The sequence below is a fragment of the Lygodium microphyllum genome, chromosome 19, assembly GCF_053477565.2.
Source record: "Lygodium microphyllum isolate KBCC chromosome 19, Lygodium_microphyllum_v1.1.10, whole genome shotgun sequence".
Lineage (NCBI taxonomy): Eukaryota > Viridiplantae > Streptophyta > Polypodiopsida > Schizaeales > Lygodiaceae > Lygodium > Lygodium microphyllum.
Genome location: NC_141153.1, coordinates 59,018,150 through 59,033,027, shown reverse-complemented (window position 1 = coordinate 59,033,027; position 14,878 = coordinate 59,018,150).

The window sequence follows — 14,878 nt, the reverse complement described above, 5'->3', positions numbered from 1 at the left end:
GTGGTTGGGCAACCGAGGTTGTGCCGGTGAGAGGGGCTCTTGTGAGGCTAGACGGGGAAGATGTTAGCCGGGACCCGCATGGTGTAGTCCTTGGCCGCAACTGTTTCCAGAATGCTTTTAAACAATGCATCAAATTCTTGCTTGTCTCGAGCTATCCTCTCCTCTTTCGAGCACCTGGTGCCCGAGCGTCTGGTGGGAGCCTGCATGGCTGGTGTTGCTACACCCAGTGTGCTCTGTTGAGCCCTCGTCCTCTTGGCTTGGGGGGTTTTCGGCCTCTGTCTTGGGCGGTGTCGTTTAGGGCCTCTTTTCGGTGTGTACCTCTTTAGAGTAGGTACACAACATTCTGACGGGGGCGCTAGTGCCTTATGCTCTTTCTGACGGCGGAGAGCTTCCTTGCATGCCAGCTGCACTATGTGGTCCATGACTGCTACCATAGGGGGATTTGCAAAATGCGAACCAAGGATTAGGCCGTGAGGCAAGATAAAACTATTTTCATGGAAGGGATTATACAGTGGGTTATCAAGCGCATATGACGAGGAGGGGTGAGGTGAGGCATGCAACGTTTGCTGTAGAGGGACAGCCCCCTGTTGATGCTAATTTTTCCTCCAGCGATTAGCAGATCTTGGCTTATGCTAAGTTGCATGTAGTGGTTGTCATGGAGTGGAGCAGGGCTCATCCCTGGAAGGATAGACCGAAAGAGGGAAAAGGTGTATAGAAAGGGACGGTGCCCCATCTACACCATCAGACACATTGGTCAGAGCTTCATATGGTGGTAATGAGGGTTGCATGCCTTCATCCTAGAGGCGGGAATGGTCACACGACTTCTTAATGTGTGGTGAGAGGAGGACCTGAGAAGCTCAGCCTGTCAAACCCAACTCTTCTCCCTGCGCTTGACTATCATTGCTTGTGTGTGTTGTTATTATCTATACAGGGTCACAAAATTCATTGTGTATTTATGTACATGTTTACGAATCCATATCACTTCATGAGGATAAAAACCAATTGTAGAACTCCAGATTGTATTGGAGTGTGGCACATGCATCCAGTACTCGTGGCAGCTTACTCAATAATGATAGATATTTTGCAACATCGAGTAGCATGGCACCTTGTCCAAGTCTACTGGCAACATGTAACTCCTCCTCAGTGAGAATCTTATCATCCAGAGAGTTCACTTGGCTAGTTTTAGCTAAGTCCGTACCCTGAATGGCAATCAACACTCAAAAGGAAGTTGGTGCCACATAGGTTGGGTCTCTTTGAGATCTCCATTTGGCCAATCGCTCCTGTGAGACTGTCATAATTTGGGTTCCTAGTGTGGCCATTGCAACATGATTTTTAAACCAACATTTTTCAAATTGACTTCAACCCTCTGATTATCGCTTTAGTTTCTCTATCTCTAAGAGATTTGGTTGGCAGAGCACATCATTGAATGTTACAATTAAGCACAGTTCGTCAACTTCCTCGTCAGAGGTGACTTGCATGCGTTCATGTAGGAGCCTATCATAGTGCTCGTCAAGATGTTCTTGCTCTTTCCAAGGTAGGAAAAATGGCAAGTATTCTTCAAGCTGCTCCTTAGGGAATGCGCCCATGTCTGCAAGGACATAGACACATGCGAATACCTTGAGTTTAGCATCCAACTCGGTTAAGCATTCTGCGACACTTCTATGTTCAATGAGGGCTTGCTCGGTTGCTATCTCATGCAAGGTTCTAGGAGTTTGCCTAGGCTTTAGCATAGCTGGGAGCTCAAGCCTAGATGAGAAAAATTGGTCAACGCTAGGATTGCTTATGCTCTCGGGGTTTCCATGTTTCTCTTGAGGCTTTTTTATTGCGTCATGGTTCTCCTTGGATGTGACTGGTATAATTTTGTCACCCTGTTGTGACAGCGTTGTATCCACTCTTGATTGGTCAATGCGAGTTTTGTTGTCCGTGGATTGAGTGTTGCAAGCAACCGTTGATGGTAACGACTGCTTTGATTTTTCAGAACACACGGATGTGTCTAAGGTTTCACCGCTATTAGGAGAGACATCAATGGGTTCATTGGTGGATGGACTCGATGCTTTATTCCTCAGCTCTTCGACACTCTTGGTTTCAATCTTCTTGGAGTCTACAGCCACTTGCAACTGCCATTGTTGTTTTATTTCTTTTCTCTTCTTTTTCTTAGGCAATCGAGATGTATCCCTTGAAGACTCGGGACCTTGAACTAGGTTAGTCAGATGTGCTTGGCTGGGCCTCAGCATTCTCTTTCTCTAGTGTGTCTATTGGGGGTAAAGGCGCCTCCGCCGTGCCGCCCCGTGTATTACTACACTGACAGTACCTACCACTGCACACTGCAGGTGGCGGGCGCCCGTCACCTTACTTTATTCTTTATTCTTTTAGTGACAGTTTGAATAAAGGAAGGTCCGGTCACACATTGTGACTGTTGGAGTTCCCATTTCTTGTCTCTCTCTTTCTTGCTCTTGCTCTCCCGCCATAGCTTGCGTGCAAGCTTCGATCCTTCTCACCTTTCAACTGGTATCAGAGCTTGGCATTCTCTTGCTCGATCTCGACTCGGTGCTTCCCGACCTTCACATCGACTCGCTTCACGCATTGGATCTCCATCCCGGCAGCCATATCCGATCTCCCCGAGCTCCCGTCACTCCCCGGCTTCCCGAGCACCTTCCCAGCCTATTGAGGCACCTTCAAGGCATTGATACTGAGGTATTTGATCATTCTTTCAGGGTTTTAATTTCAGTCTACAGGTTGCAAACAGCAAGGGCAGCCATGGCTTCAAACCCTTGAAGCTTATTCCCCTCATATTGTGCCTTACACCTATCAAGGCTCAAAGAGGCTTGTCATAGGCCTTTGATAGGCCCTTCTTGAGCCCCCCATTACCCCCTTTTCAGCCCATGTGGAGCAGCAGCAAGTTCAGCACCAACAGGGCAGATTGCATCATTTTTTTCCAGGCTGTGAGCACTCATCTACTTCAGCTCCACACTTGGCCATTGCTTCTTGCTCTCTACCTTGATCAAGAGGGCTATAGACTTCATGTTTGATGTCATTCAAGCTTTGGGCATTGGTCTTGATCATTCGGGGCTGATTTCTTCAGATTTGGGATTGTCATAAACTGTCATAACAGGCTGAAAACATGGCAGCACCATTGGCATTAGCATTTGTTGCTTATACTCCATTCCGGTTGTGCTATTTGATGCCCGTATGCGGTCTACATGATGCCTAGTGCCTTGGGAATGTATGCACATGATTATGCCATGATTTTGGCTTGAAATATTGGCTGATTTGGGACTGTTATTTACTGTTATACAGTGCTGGAAACAAGGCAGCCACACTTGGCATTGGTATTTGATGCTTATGCTCTACTCCGGTTACCTTATTTGATGCCCGTATGCGGTCTACTTCCTACACGGATGTATTGGGGATGTATGCATTTGGTTTGACCATGATTTTGGCTTGAATTCGGGGCTGAAATCTACTGTTTAGAACAGTAAATACATGCTGGAATAATAGTGGGCTGAAGGTACTTTACAGGCTTTGGCACTTACCTACCGATATCGGATGTATGCTTTGAGCTTTGGCATGATGTCTCTGACATTTGGAGACGGCTTGGAGCATATGTATGAGATTATGGGATGCTTTTGAGCTTCGCATTAGCTCCGTCTTCACTGGCATTTGGACCGACTTGGCATGCTCGTGGACCGCCTATGCCTCATGTCTCTGCTTGACAGTTAGGCTTTTGCATTACATGCTTTGGTTCGTGACATATGCTATTTGGTTCGTGTATGCCATACCGACATTTGGAGCTTGGATTTGGATGTATTTGAGCATTCCCGGCTTACTTGATCACTGATCTTGGTTGCTATTTGGATGTCATTGAGTTGACCGAGAGCTTATTTGGGCTTATATATTGCTTCATGGTTAATACGACCGGTGCTTCATGTATGTCATGCTCTCTTGGATGCGCTTGATGCGTTGACAGGGTCACTTATCACTGGTGCTTTCTCTTGGGTTATTTGAGCTTCTAAGCTCGCTTTGTACGCCTTTTGTGCCAGTGGGAGCATTTTACATGCTTGCTTGACCTTTGACAGTTGCATGCTATTGGAGCACTTACATGTATTTGGAGCAGTTTATGTCTTGAGCAGCTACATACGCATTGAGACTTTGGGATCATACTCCGATCTTTATGGATATGCATTGATGTACTCTTGGTTCACAGGATGCTTATGAGCTGAGTCTCATATTTGGATCTTTCTCTTTGAGCAGACACCTATTTGTGTCAGGTTTTGGCAGTTACAGGAACACTTTGCCTAGAGTGTCTGGGGGTGTGCCTTTCACTGGCAGATGTTATTTTGACATGCTTCGGTGTTGATCTCATGTTCTTTTCACTGTCATTGGCCTTGCTTATGTCCGTTTCATGCCGGCTTTGGACCTAGCATTGTTTGCTTGACATTGGATCCTATTTTGGGACAATTTGCTCTCTAGACTGCATACCTGCAATTTATTACAGCAAGCAGTTATTGGTGGACTGAGGTGTACTTTTCATGCTGAAATATCTTGATTTGGTGTACCGCACCTAGTACTAAGTGGGCAGCAACTTTTGGCACACTTTGCTTGCCCTTTGGACCCCGTTTTGGTCATTTTTGGGCAGTTTCTGTAGTAAAACAGCAAGCAGTTTTGGACTGTTTGGGCATTTCCAACCTGCATAATGGCGTCATCTTCGCATGATAGTGCCATCTTTAACATTAGAAAGTTGGATGGTACCAAGTACTCTTACTGGAAGAGTCAAATTTGGCAGGTCTTGGTGCAGAAATCTCAGATTAAGCCACTTCGGTTGAGTGGGGAGCAGCTTGAAACTATGGACAATGACGACTGGCTTGAACTTGATGAGCTATGGAAGTCCACGATTGTATTGTCTCTCACTGAACAGGTACATTATAATGTATTTGAGGAAGCACAGAGTGCATGGGATCTATGGAATAAGATAAAAAATCTTTATGATAAGAAAAGTCCGGCAAGTCAGATGTACTGGTTGAAGCAGCTTATGGATCTGCGCATGAAGGATAATGCGACTATGTCTGCTCACTTGAGCCAGTTCCATGCTATACTGAAGAACCTGACTTCGCAGGATATCACCTTTGGAGAGGAAGTAACTCCTCTTTTCTTGCTTGGGACTCTGAATGAGTCATGGGATGTTTTCCGTACTGCTCTTTGTGCCTCTAGTGCTACTCTAAAATTGGCAGATGTTGAGAGTGCTCTTCTTCAGGAAGAGGTGAATCGAAAAAACTTGGATGCCTCTCGTGGTAGTCATGCTTTGACAGTTAGAGGCAGGAATGACAGGAATGATCGTGGTAATAACCGTGGTCGTGACTCGCAGAAGGGTCGGTCTAAATCTCGTGGCAAGTCGCGTAGTAAGTCGCGTGGGCACAATGCAAATGTCACTTGTCATCATTGTGGGAAAAAGGGCCATATTAGTCCACAGTGTCATGAGTTGCGCAATGAGAAGCGCAAGGATAAGGGGAAAGATAAAGTGCAGGAGAAGTCCTCTGATCGCAGCATAGTACCTGCGAAGTCCATCGTCAAGATTGAGGAAATTAATGTCATGCAGATTGAGGAGTCCGATGGTGGTGATGAGTTTATACTTGCAGCTAGTTCTTCTGATGCTTCACACTTGACTGAGACATCTAGTATGTATGCACAATGCTGGTTATTGGATTCCGGAGCATCCTTCCATGTGACGCCTTACCGTGAGTGGTTCCACTCTTACCGCACTATATCTGGTTCAGTCAGACTTGGAGACGACAGGTCTCTTGACATTGTGGGCATGGGTGATATTCAGTTGCAGTTTTCCACTGGCAGTTCATTTTTGCTTAGGGATGTACGTCATGTACCTGCGCTTACGCGCAGTCTTATGTCTGCAGGACAGCTGGATGATGCAGGATTTCATGTATGTTTTGGGGATTCTGCCTGGAAGATTACTCGTGGCAGACTTGTGCTTGCTAGAGGTGCCAAGTCTGGTAGCCTCTTTCCTCTTGTTGTATCTGGGTCTTCTGTAGACCATGTTTTGGCAGTGGGCTCTATCCCACATGTATCACTTTGGCATGCCCATTTGGGGCATATGTCTTTAAAGGGAATGAAAATGTTATCTGGTTTGCAGTATCTTCCGCCTTTGGATTATGCATGTTTTGACTCATGTGATCATTGTCTTTATGGTAAACAGAATAGGTCTACGCATAAGAAATCGGGTAGGCCACGCATGAGTGAGCCCTTGGCATTGGTGCATTCCGATGTTTGTGGGCCTATGCCTTGCATGTCTATGGGTGGCGCGAAGTACTTCGTTACCTTCATTGATGATTTTTCTAGGAAAGTGTGGGCTTATCCCATAAAGCAGAAGTCCGATGTCTTGGCAGTTTTTCAGAGATGGCTTGCTCTTGTTGAGAACCAGATTGGGTATAGGCTGAAATGCCTTAGGACAGATAATGGGGGAGAATATGTCTCGCATGCTTTTGAGCAGTTTTGTGATGACAGGGGTATTAAGCATCAGTTGACCTCCCCTTACACCCCACCCCAGAATGGTTTGGCTAAGCGCATGAACAGGACTATTCAGGAGCGTGTGCGCTCTATGCTTAGCCATGCAGGCCTACCCCAGAGTTTTTGGGCTGAGGCAGTTAGTACGACAGTGCATGTCATAAACCGATCGCCTTCCAGTGGATTGGATTTCCAGGTTGCAGAGGAAGTTTGGGCTGGTAAGCCACCCTCTTATGCGCATCTCTGTGTCTTTGGATGTGAGGCATTCTACCATGTGCCCAAGGACAAGAGGAGCAAATTGGATCCAAAGAGCATTAAATGCATATTCCTTGGCTATGGTGAGTTAGGAGAGATGGGCTATCGCCTATGGGATCCGCAGGCGCGGAAAATAGTACGCAGCCATGATGTCGTCTTCCATGAAGACAAGATGCACAGTCAGCCTGTGAAGGTGGTTGAGATCCGTAGAGTGATCTTTCAGGAGGAGCCTAGAGCTCCAGCACAGCCAGTAGTACAGCCTGCAGCAGTTCCTCCACAGGGCCAGGGTGTTGGACAGGCAGTAGAGCCTGCGGTGAGACGGTCTGCTAGAGACAGACGCCCACTTGATAGATTTCAGGCCTCTATGCATTATGTTTTGGTTACAGATGCAGGAGAGCCTTTCACTTATGATGAGGCTATGCGCAGGGGTGACAGTCACTCCTGGGAGAGGGCTATGCAGTCTGATATAGACTCCCTGCATAAGAATGAGACTTGGGATTTGGTTGCCTTGCCTAAGGGCAAGAAGGCTTTGCCATGCAAGTGGGTGTACAAGCTAAAAAGTACCCCTGGACACCCCAAGCCGGCATACAAGGCTAGATTGGTAGCAAAGGGTTTTAAGCAGGAACATGGTGTGGACTTTGATGAGGTATTCTCTCGTGTGGTTAAGATGACCACCCTGCGCCTAGTCTTGGCTTTGGTTGCACAGCTTGACTTAGATCTATATCAGATGGATGTCAAGACGGCTTTTCTACATGGGGACTTGCATGATGAGATCTATATGGATCAGCCTAAGGGCTTTGCAGAACCTGGCAGGGAGCACCTAGTGTGCAAGTTGAAGAAGAGCTTGTATGGCTTGAAGCAGGCACCTAGGGAATGGTATCATAAGTTTGATGCCTTTATGCAGTCACAGGGCTACATCAGGAGTGCTATGGATCCGTGTCTTTACACGAAGAAAGCTCGTGATGGCAGTTTGCTTATCTTGGTACTCTATGTTGATGATATGCTGATAGCAGGGAAAGCTCATGATGAGCTAGATGCTCTTAAATCTCAGCTGAAGAAGAGCTTTGAGATGAAGGATTTGGGACAGGACTCACATATACTTGGGATGCGCATTAAGCGCGATAGGCATCAGGGGCTTTTGTATCTCTCACAGCGGGAGTACATTCATAAAGTCCTTGTGCGCTTCCGCATGCAGGACGTAAAGCCTATTGGCTGTCCATTACCTTCTTATGTGAAGGTATCACAGGCTGATTGTCCGTAGACAGATGAGCAGAGGGCCGAGATGGCCAAGATCCCTTATGCTTCAGCCGTGGGCAGTTTGATGTATGCCATGATAGCCACTCGTCCAGATATTGCGCATGCAGTTGGTGTTGTGGCACGCTATATGGCTACACCTGGCAGCAGACATTGGGATGCCGTGAAGGGTATCATGAGGTACCTGAAGGGCACATCAGATATGTGTATTTGCTATGGCAGCTAGGATACAGGGGTTGTGGGGTACACTGACTCCGATTATGTAGGACATGCAGATAGTAGGAAGTCCACTTCTGGCTATGTATTCACCTATGCTGGAGGGGCTGTCTCTTGGATGTCCAGGGTTCAGAAGTGTACGGCTTTGTCTACCACTGAGGCCGAGTATGTTGCAGCCACTGAGGCTTGCAAGGAGGCCATATGGTTAGGCCGTCTAGTTGCTGACCTTGGGATTGATGCTACACCTACACTGCATTCGGATTCTATGAGTGCCATTCAGTTGGCTAAGAATCTGGTCTTCCATGCGAAGACAAAACACATTGAGGTGAGGTATCACTTCATATGTGGTGTCGTGGAGGACAAGTCTGTTGACCTTGTCAAGATCTCCACTGACGAGAATCCTGCAGATCTACTCACGAAGAGCCTCACTACTGAGCGCTTTGCCTTCCTCAGGAGGTTGATGGGCGTTGGATGAGATGTCGCCTTTCCTCATCCCTTGTACCTATGTACATTTGTACTGTCTTTTCTTTTTTCTTTTCTCTCTCACTAGGGCAGATTCGCCTTTAAGTGGGAGGTTGTTGGGGGTAAAGGCGCCTCCACCGTGCCGCCCCGTGTATTACTACACTGACAGTACCCGCCACTGCACACTACAGGTGGTGGGCGCCCGTCACGTCACTTTATTCTTTATTCTTTTAGTGACAGTTTGAATAAAGGAAGGCCCGGTCACACATTGTGACTGTTGGAGTTCCCATTTCTTGTCTCTCTCTTTCTTGCTCTTGCTCTCCCACCATAGCTCGCGTGCAAGCTTCGATCCTTCTCACCTTTCAGTGTCCTCATGGGACATAGCTGTAGCTTGCTGAATAGCCTCGCTAGGTTGTGAGGGTACAACTGCCTCCCTTTTTGGAGAGTCTAGCTCTTCAGCCAATTCCCTTCTGTTTAACTCCTCTAGCCTAGGCTTTAGGCGCTTTGGAAGTGCTAGAGTTGTCAAGGAAGTTGGTTGCGACACCTGCTCCACAGGTGAACTACTAAGGACATGATCGGCAAGGGGCGTTGTCACGGCCAAGGGTTGTGATTGCTGTGATCCCTGATTGGAAGTAGTAGCAGCTATTTCAGTGGACTGGTTACTGTTAGTAGATTACAGTGTCAAGTCCCTAGGGTGATCGGAAGTGGTCATGTCTTTTGTTGCCCTTTGAGCATTCACTTGTGTAGATCGAGCATGAGTTGATCTAGTCACATTAGGTTGCACAGGCATATCCTTGGGTCGAGAGCTACAGATGATGTCATGTCCCACCTCTTGGACATTTGGAAGCTTAGATGAAGATAGAGATTGGGATTGAGCAGCTGCACTTGATGAATGTTGTTGTGCTTCTTGTGTCTGTTTAGGAAAAGAGGGTGTAGGAGACTTGGGACTCCTAAGTGGCTCTGACACTGGCTGGAAGACTTGCTCGTGGCTGTTAGATGATTTTACCATTTGCTTTGTTGAGCATTTAACCTTGCCATGAGCAATGTTGTGCCTATGATGCATGCTATCCTCTTGGGGAATCAAAGGCTCCTTGGGCACTACTAGCTTTTGCGTATCCTCAACGATTACATTTGATATCTGTTTGTTAAGCATGCTAGGCTTAGGATCTACCCTCTAATTAGTCCCGTTTGGTTTCTTGATTTCGACCGTGAGGGGCTCGATCACTCCAATGTTTTTGACTTGAGACTTGGTTTTTTGTTTAGATCTCCTCCTACACTTCTTTGCTCTTGATACGATCTGGCCTTCAATTGACAGAGGAGGTTTAGCAGGGGTTTTGGCACCCAAATCCATCGGTTACCTACGTAATACCCTTGAGCACATATCAATGCTTTGGATATCCATCGCAGCATTGTGTTGACCCTCCATTGATGCCGTCGTCTATAAGGCTTGGGCTTCTTTTGGGGTCTTCTACGATATTTGTAAGTCCAAAGCCCGTCCTTGGCATTGTCTCCTGACCTTCTTGTTTCAGGCATGGCCTCACTCATTGGTTCTCGTTGTTCGACCTATGCTTGTATCAACTCTTCCAACATGTCCTTGCTCTCGTTAGCAGGCTTGACTGTTATGTCAGCACCTTCCTTGCCTTTCCCTCAAGGTTCGATAATGTCACATTTGCTAAAGGTTGTGACTATCCTCACACCTGGTAGTGCCAGATGTATCCTTTGTGCTACATAGTCGGCCTCACACTTGGTCACCCTTTTGAAGGGTCTTCCTAGGAGGGTTTCCTTCCTACAATTAGCACTATTTGGAGGAACATGAAATAGGATAGGCAAGCTCTTAGTTTCAATTGTCGCAAGGATTTTGCACTTCCCTATGAGTGCTTGTGGGTGTCCCTTGTAAGGGCTAAGAGTTGCATTAGTCTGTGTGAGCTCTGGTTGGCCTAGTAGGGTCCATGCTTTATAGGTCAAGATATTAAAATCTACTCCTTCATCAATCAGAGCATCGATAGTGTGCTCTCTTTTCGCGATGAGTTTGACCTTATGATAAGCAGGCGGTACTATGTCTTCATCTTCCGGGTCTTGGCTTATAAATTTAAGCCTTCTGACAAATGCCCTTGGATCCCCAAGTGCACGACCAGATGTGGATTTTCCACTGATGTCTTGGATCATTTGTGCAGTGCTATTCAAGTGCATCTATCATTAGGGCTGTCATATCTAGTCACTCTCGTAGTTGTAGCTTGATGTTGTTGCTTTCCACTTTGACTAGATGCAGTCCGAATGCAATACATACGTGTTTTTGCGGTATGGTCTTTTTGCCTTTGTAGGCTAGATTGGTCCATTGAGGTTCTAGGGTCTCTGTTTGTCTTTGTTTGGGGTATGGGATTTTGATTGCTCCTTTGCAAGTGAGAATCCATGCTTGTGTAGAGCCATTACTACACTATGATCTAATTTGAAGGACTTATCACGGTGCGCATTTTCTCTCCAACCTACTTGGGGGAGGTGCGGAGGAGAGCCCCCTCTGTGGGGGGTCCGGGAGGGACAATCCCCCCCAGCCGGCAGGGCTGCTACGGTAAATGCCATGCACGATTTGAAGGTCTGTTTGTAGCCAAACTTTGAACTACTTTCTCTAAATTTCAGCCCAGTGATCAATCTATGATATGGTTTCGGCTCTATATGGTCTCTCGATCAGTTTCAGGGTCTACAGGTTAAAATTTGGACAAATCCAAATTCGGCCCAATAGGTCCGAATTACAGGAGTCGAATGCTCGATTCGGCCCGTTCGAGGGTTGAGGACCAAATGAGAAAGATCTGAATGTCAAATTCGGCCAGTCCGAGTGTGGTTGTCTGAGGGCCGAGTGACCGAGTGGGCCGAGGGCCGAGTTAGGTCGGCCGAGGGCCTAATGGTGAATTCGGCCAGGTCGAATGTCAACTTGTTTGAGTGGGGTTGGGCTGAGTCGGCAGGGCCGAGGGCCAAATTTCAAAGTTGGTCGGAATGGTCGATTCGAACGGGCCGAGCGGTGGGTGTCCAAGTTGAGTGGGCCGAGGGCCAAATTTTGATGCATCCGAGTCAAGTGGTCCAAGTCAGGTGGTCCGAGCGGTAGTGGGCCGAGGGCCGAGTTTGGGACTCGGCCCAAATTCATCGTCACTCAGAATGGTTGAATGTGGTGCGTCTTTGGCCGGCGCAACAATAAATCGCTCGAATCACACGATTCATGTCATGGCCTATCATACACACCTCCAAATCAAAGCTATGGATGGAGGGGAAGAATTGCATATACCTGGAATAGCCAATAAACCCCAAAATGCAAATCGGCAACCAAATCAAACCCTCATGCCCTATTATGACAACAGAAACCCTGATGCTTGTTTTTCTTGTTTTTCTTTGTTTTTTCCTACCCTAATGCACCCAGATCACAAAGCAAATAACTACACTACTCCAACATGCTTTTCCAAATCCAAAAAACCAAAAACCTAATTGCTAAGGAGATTGAATACCTCTTCAAACTCCCTTGCTTCCTACCTATCTAACTCAAGCACTGGTTCGGGAAACCCTTACTTCGATGCTCGATTCGAAGCATGCAAGTACTCAAGGCTTGAATCCGTTGGTCCCGGCAATGGAACCAAAATGTGGGAGCTTTTGATCAATTGCCAAGACCCATAGACTGCTTATTGTTTCAAGTGTTCCAAGTCGAGCACAAATGGCTACCTCTCACGTAGCCAACATGCCATCCATATCTATGGGTGTAGTGAGCTTACCTCCATGCCGATCGATTTACCTCGTCTCCTGCACACTCCAGTAGCTCCAACATCCAAGTGCAAGCTTCAAGCAAGCTCCAGGCTCCAAGCTCCATTGTCGTGAGCAAGAGAAGAGAAGAGAAGAGAAGAGAATACTCTCACACTCCCTCTCTCAAGCACAAGCTCAAGCAAGCAAGAATAAGAACAAGAAGAAGAAGAAGAGAGCCACTTTTGGCCACACACAAGAATAAGATTCTCATTCACTTTTCAACTTTATATACAAAAACCCTAAATCCCTTTTGGGCGGTCATCCCCTTATCCCCTTTTTTACATGGCTGGCCATGGCCTAGGCCCTTTTTCCCATTGTCCTTCTATCTTCCTAGCTTTCTTTCTACCGCCCATCTACCTTTATAAATTGCACGGGTGAGAGCCCGGCGCTCTTTAAATTAAATCATGATGCGCTTGCACTCTTTTATAAAAGTATTGACTTGCGCTTTTTCTTGTGCGACTTTTTCCTTTATTTAGGACTTGTCTGCACTTCTTGTGCTTCCATATTTTCTTTGGCGCACCTTCGTCTTTCATTTCACTTTTGCCTTGGTGTTTGTCTTCTGTTTTAGATTTTCTAGATTTTCCACTTGTTCGTGTGACGGTTAACACACTTGGCATGAATATGAATTGCACGTTGTTATGCATCCTCAAAAAGGACAACAAGGTATGCTTTTATGGCTTCCTTGTTGATAGCCTCAATTTCAATCCCTTGCATGTGGAAGTAATATTCGTAAGAGAAGGATTTCCTTCACTAAGCGCATAAAGGAAACTTTCTTGATTAGCAAGTCTATGCTTTTCTAGTACTTGGGATCTCCTTGAGGACTGATGGCTAATAGTTCTTCCTCCTTTTTAGCCTTTTCCCTAGGATTTGTCCAACTTGGACCTTAGTGTGATTATTGTCTCTGTGCTTGTTGGGACAGAGGTAAGGGTTGAGGTTGGGGATTAGGTGCAGGTTACTCCATAGGGGTTGGTTTTGGAGCAAGCAGGAGAGGTACTAAAGGAGGAGGAACTACAATGGGTCACTTCATTGTTGGTAGTTTGGAGCATTTTGCATAAGGCACTTGCCACCTATTGGGTACCCCTTAGTTGCATCTACACTAGCCTCAAGCCAATCAATCCTGTCGTGGGGCGTATTGATATCATCGTCAATGTTGCCCTTAACATCATTGTTGCCACCTCCTTCATCAGTAGAAGCGTCACTCATTGTTCTCTAGTTTGTTGTTGTCACCTTCCACATTCTTGCTTGCTTTTTCATCTTTAGAATGGTCTTCTTGCTCACAAGTTCTTTTCAGGGTCTCGAAGGCTAATATAGGGAGGATTCTAAAGCCTTTAGATGGACGGGGGGACAGACTATTAGATAACGAGGTTAAACTACTATTAGAGTCATCCTTTTGGCTAAAATTGGAAATCTCTTTTCCTTACCATGGTGGACAAGTGTGACCTTGGCCTTGGCCTAGTAGTGGATGCCATTACGCAGTTTGCTTAGTATGGACCATGAGGAGAGAAGACAATAATAGAAGTATGAAATAAGAAATGAACTAAAAGAGCTTTATTTATATGAAACCTAGTATTAGGGTTTAAGGGAGATTCACATGCAGTTTTATATACATGCCCATTTTGACCATTCTCTTCTCCTTATCATGCGCTATGCTACATGTGTATTCATTGTAGATGTGTTTCACTACTTTTCCTTATTATCCACTTGAATTTATTGCTTGAGAGATTTAGCCAATACAATAGCCTTAGGATTCTCTAATGTGATATGGAGCAATTGAAGGTATATCTATAAAGTCAATTGAACATTTCTACAAGGTAGCTTTTCTTAATATGACCACTTCCATGGTAAGCGTTCTTGAAACATGCATCACGAGCTTGGTAATGAGACTTCTCCATACCTTGTGTACTTCACGTTTCCAAAGATCCATGCTTCTCCAAAAAATATGATCCATGAGCATATAATATGTGATACAAAGATATGGAGAATCGACATTAGATTTGGAACATCAAATTATACAAATAGAAAAGAACATGCAAGTAGCATAGTTTAAGGCATACCATGTAGTAGTGATGTTGGTTTCTGCCCATGCATTGACAACTAGCTTTGTAAAATCATTGACTTTTACTCAAGTTGAATTTTATCTTTCCAGAACTTCCACTTTAACTTTGATAGCTTACTAGTCATATTGCTTAAGAATCTCTTCGCCTTCATCCCACTCATTGATATTTTTTATGCTATGTCATAAGTTAGGTTTGTAGTCTTTTTTAATATTAATGTTGTCTCCATGTACACCTTATGAATTAAAAGCTCCTTGTTTTCAAAATTTGCTTTACGTATGGAGGGAGGGTTCATTGTGTATATCATGCAATTTCAATAGCTTATTGAATATGCACATGAGCTA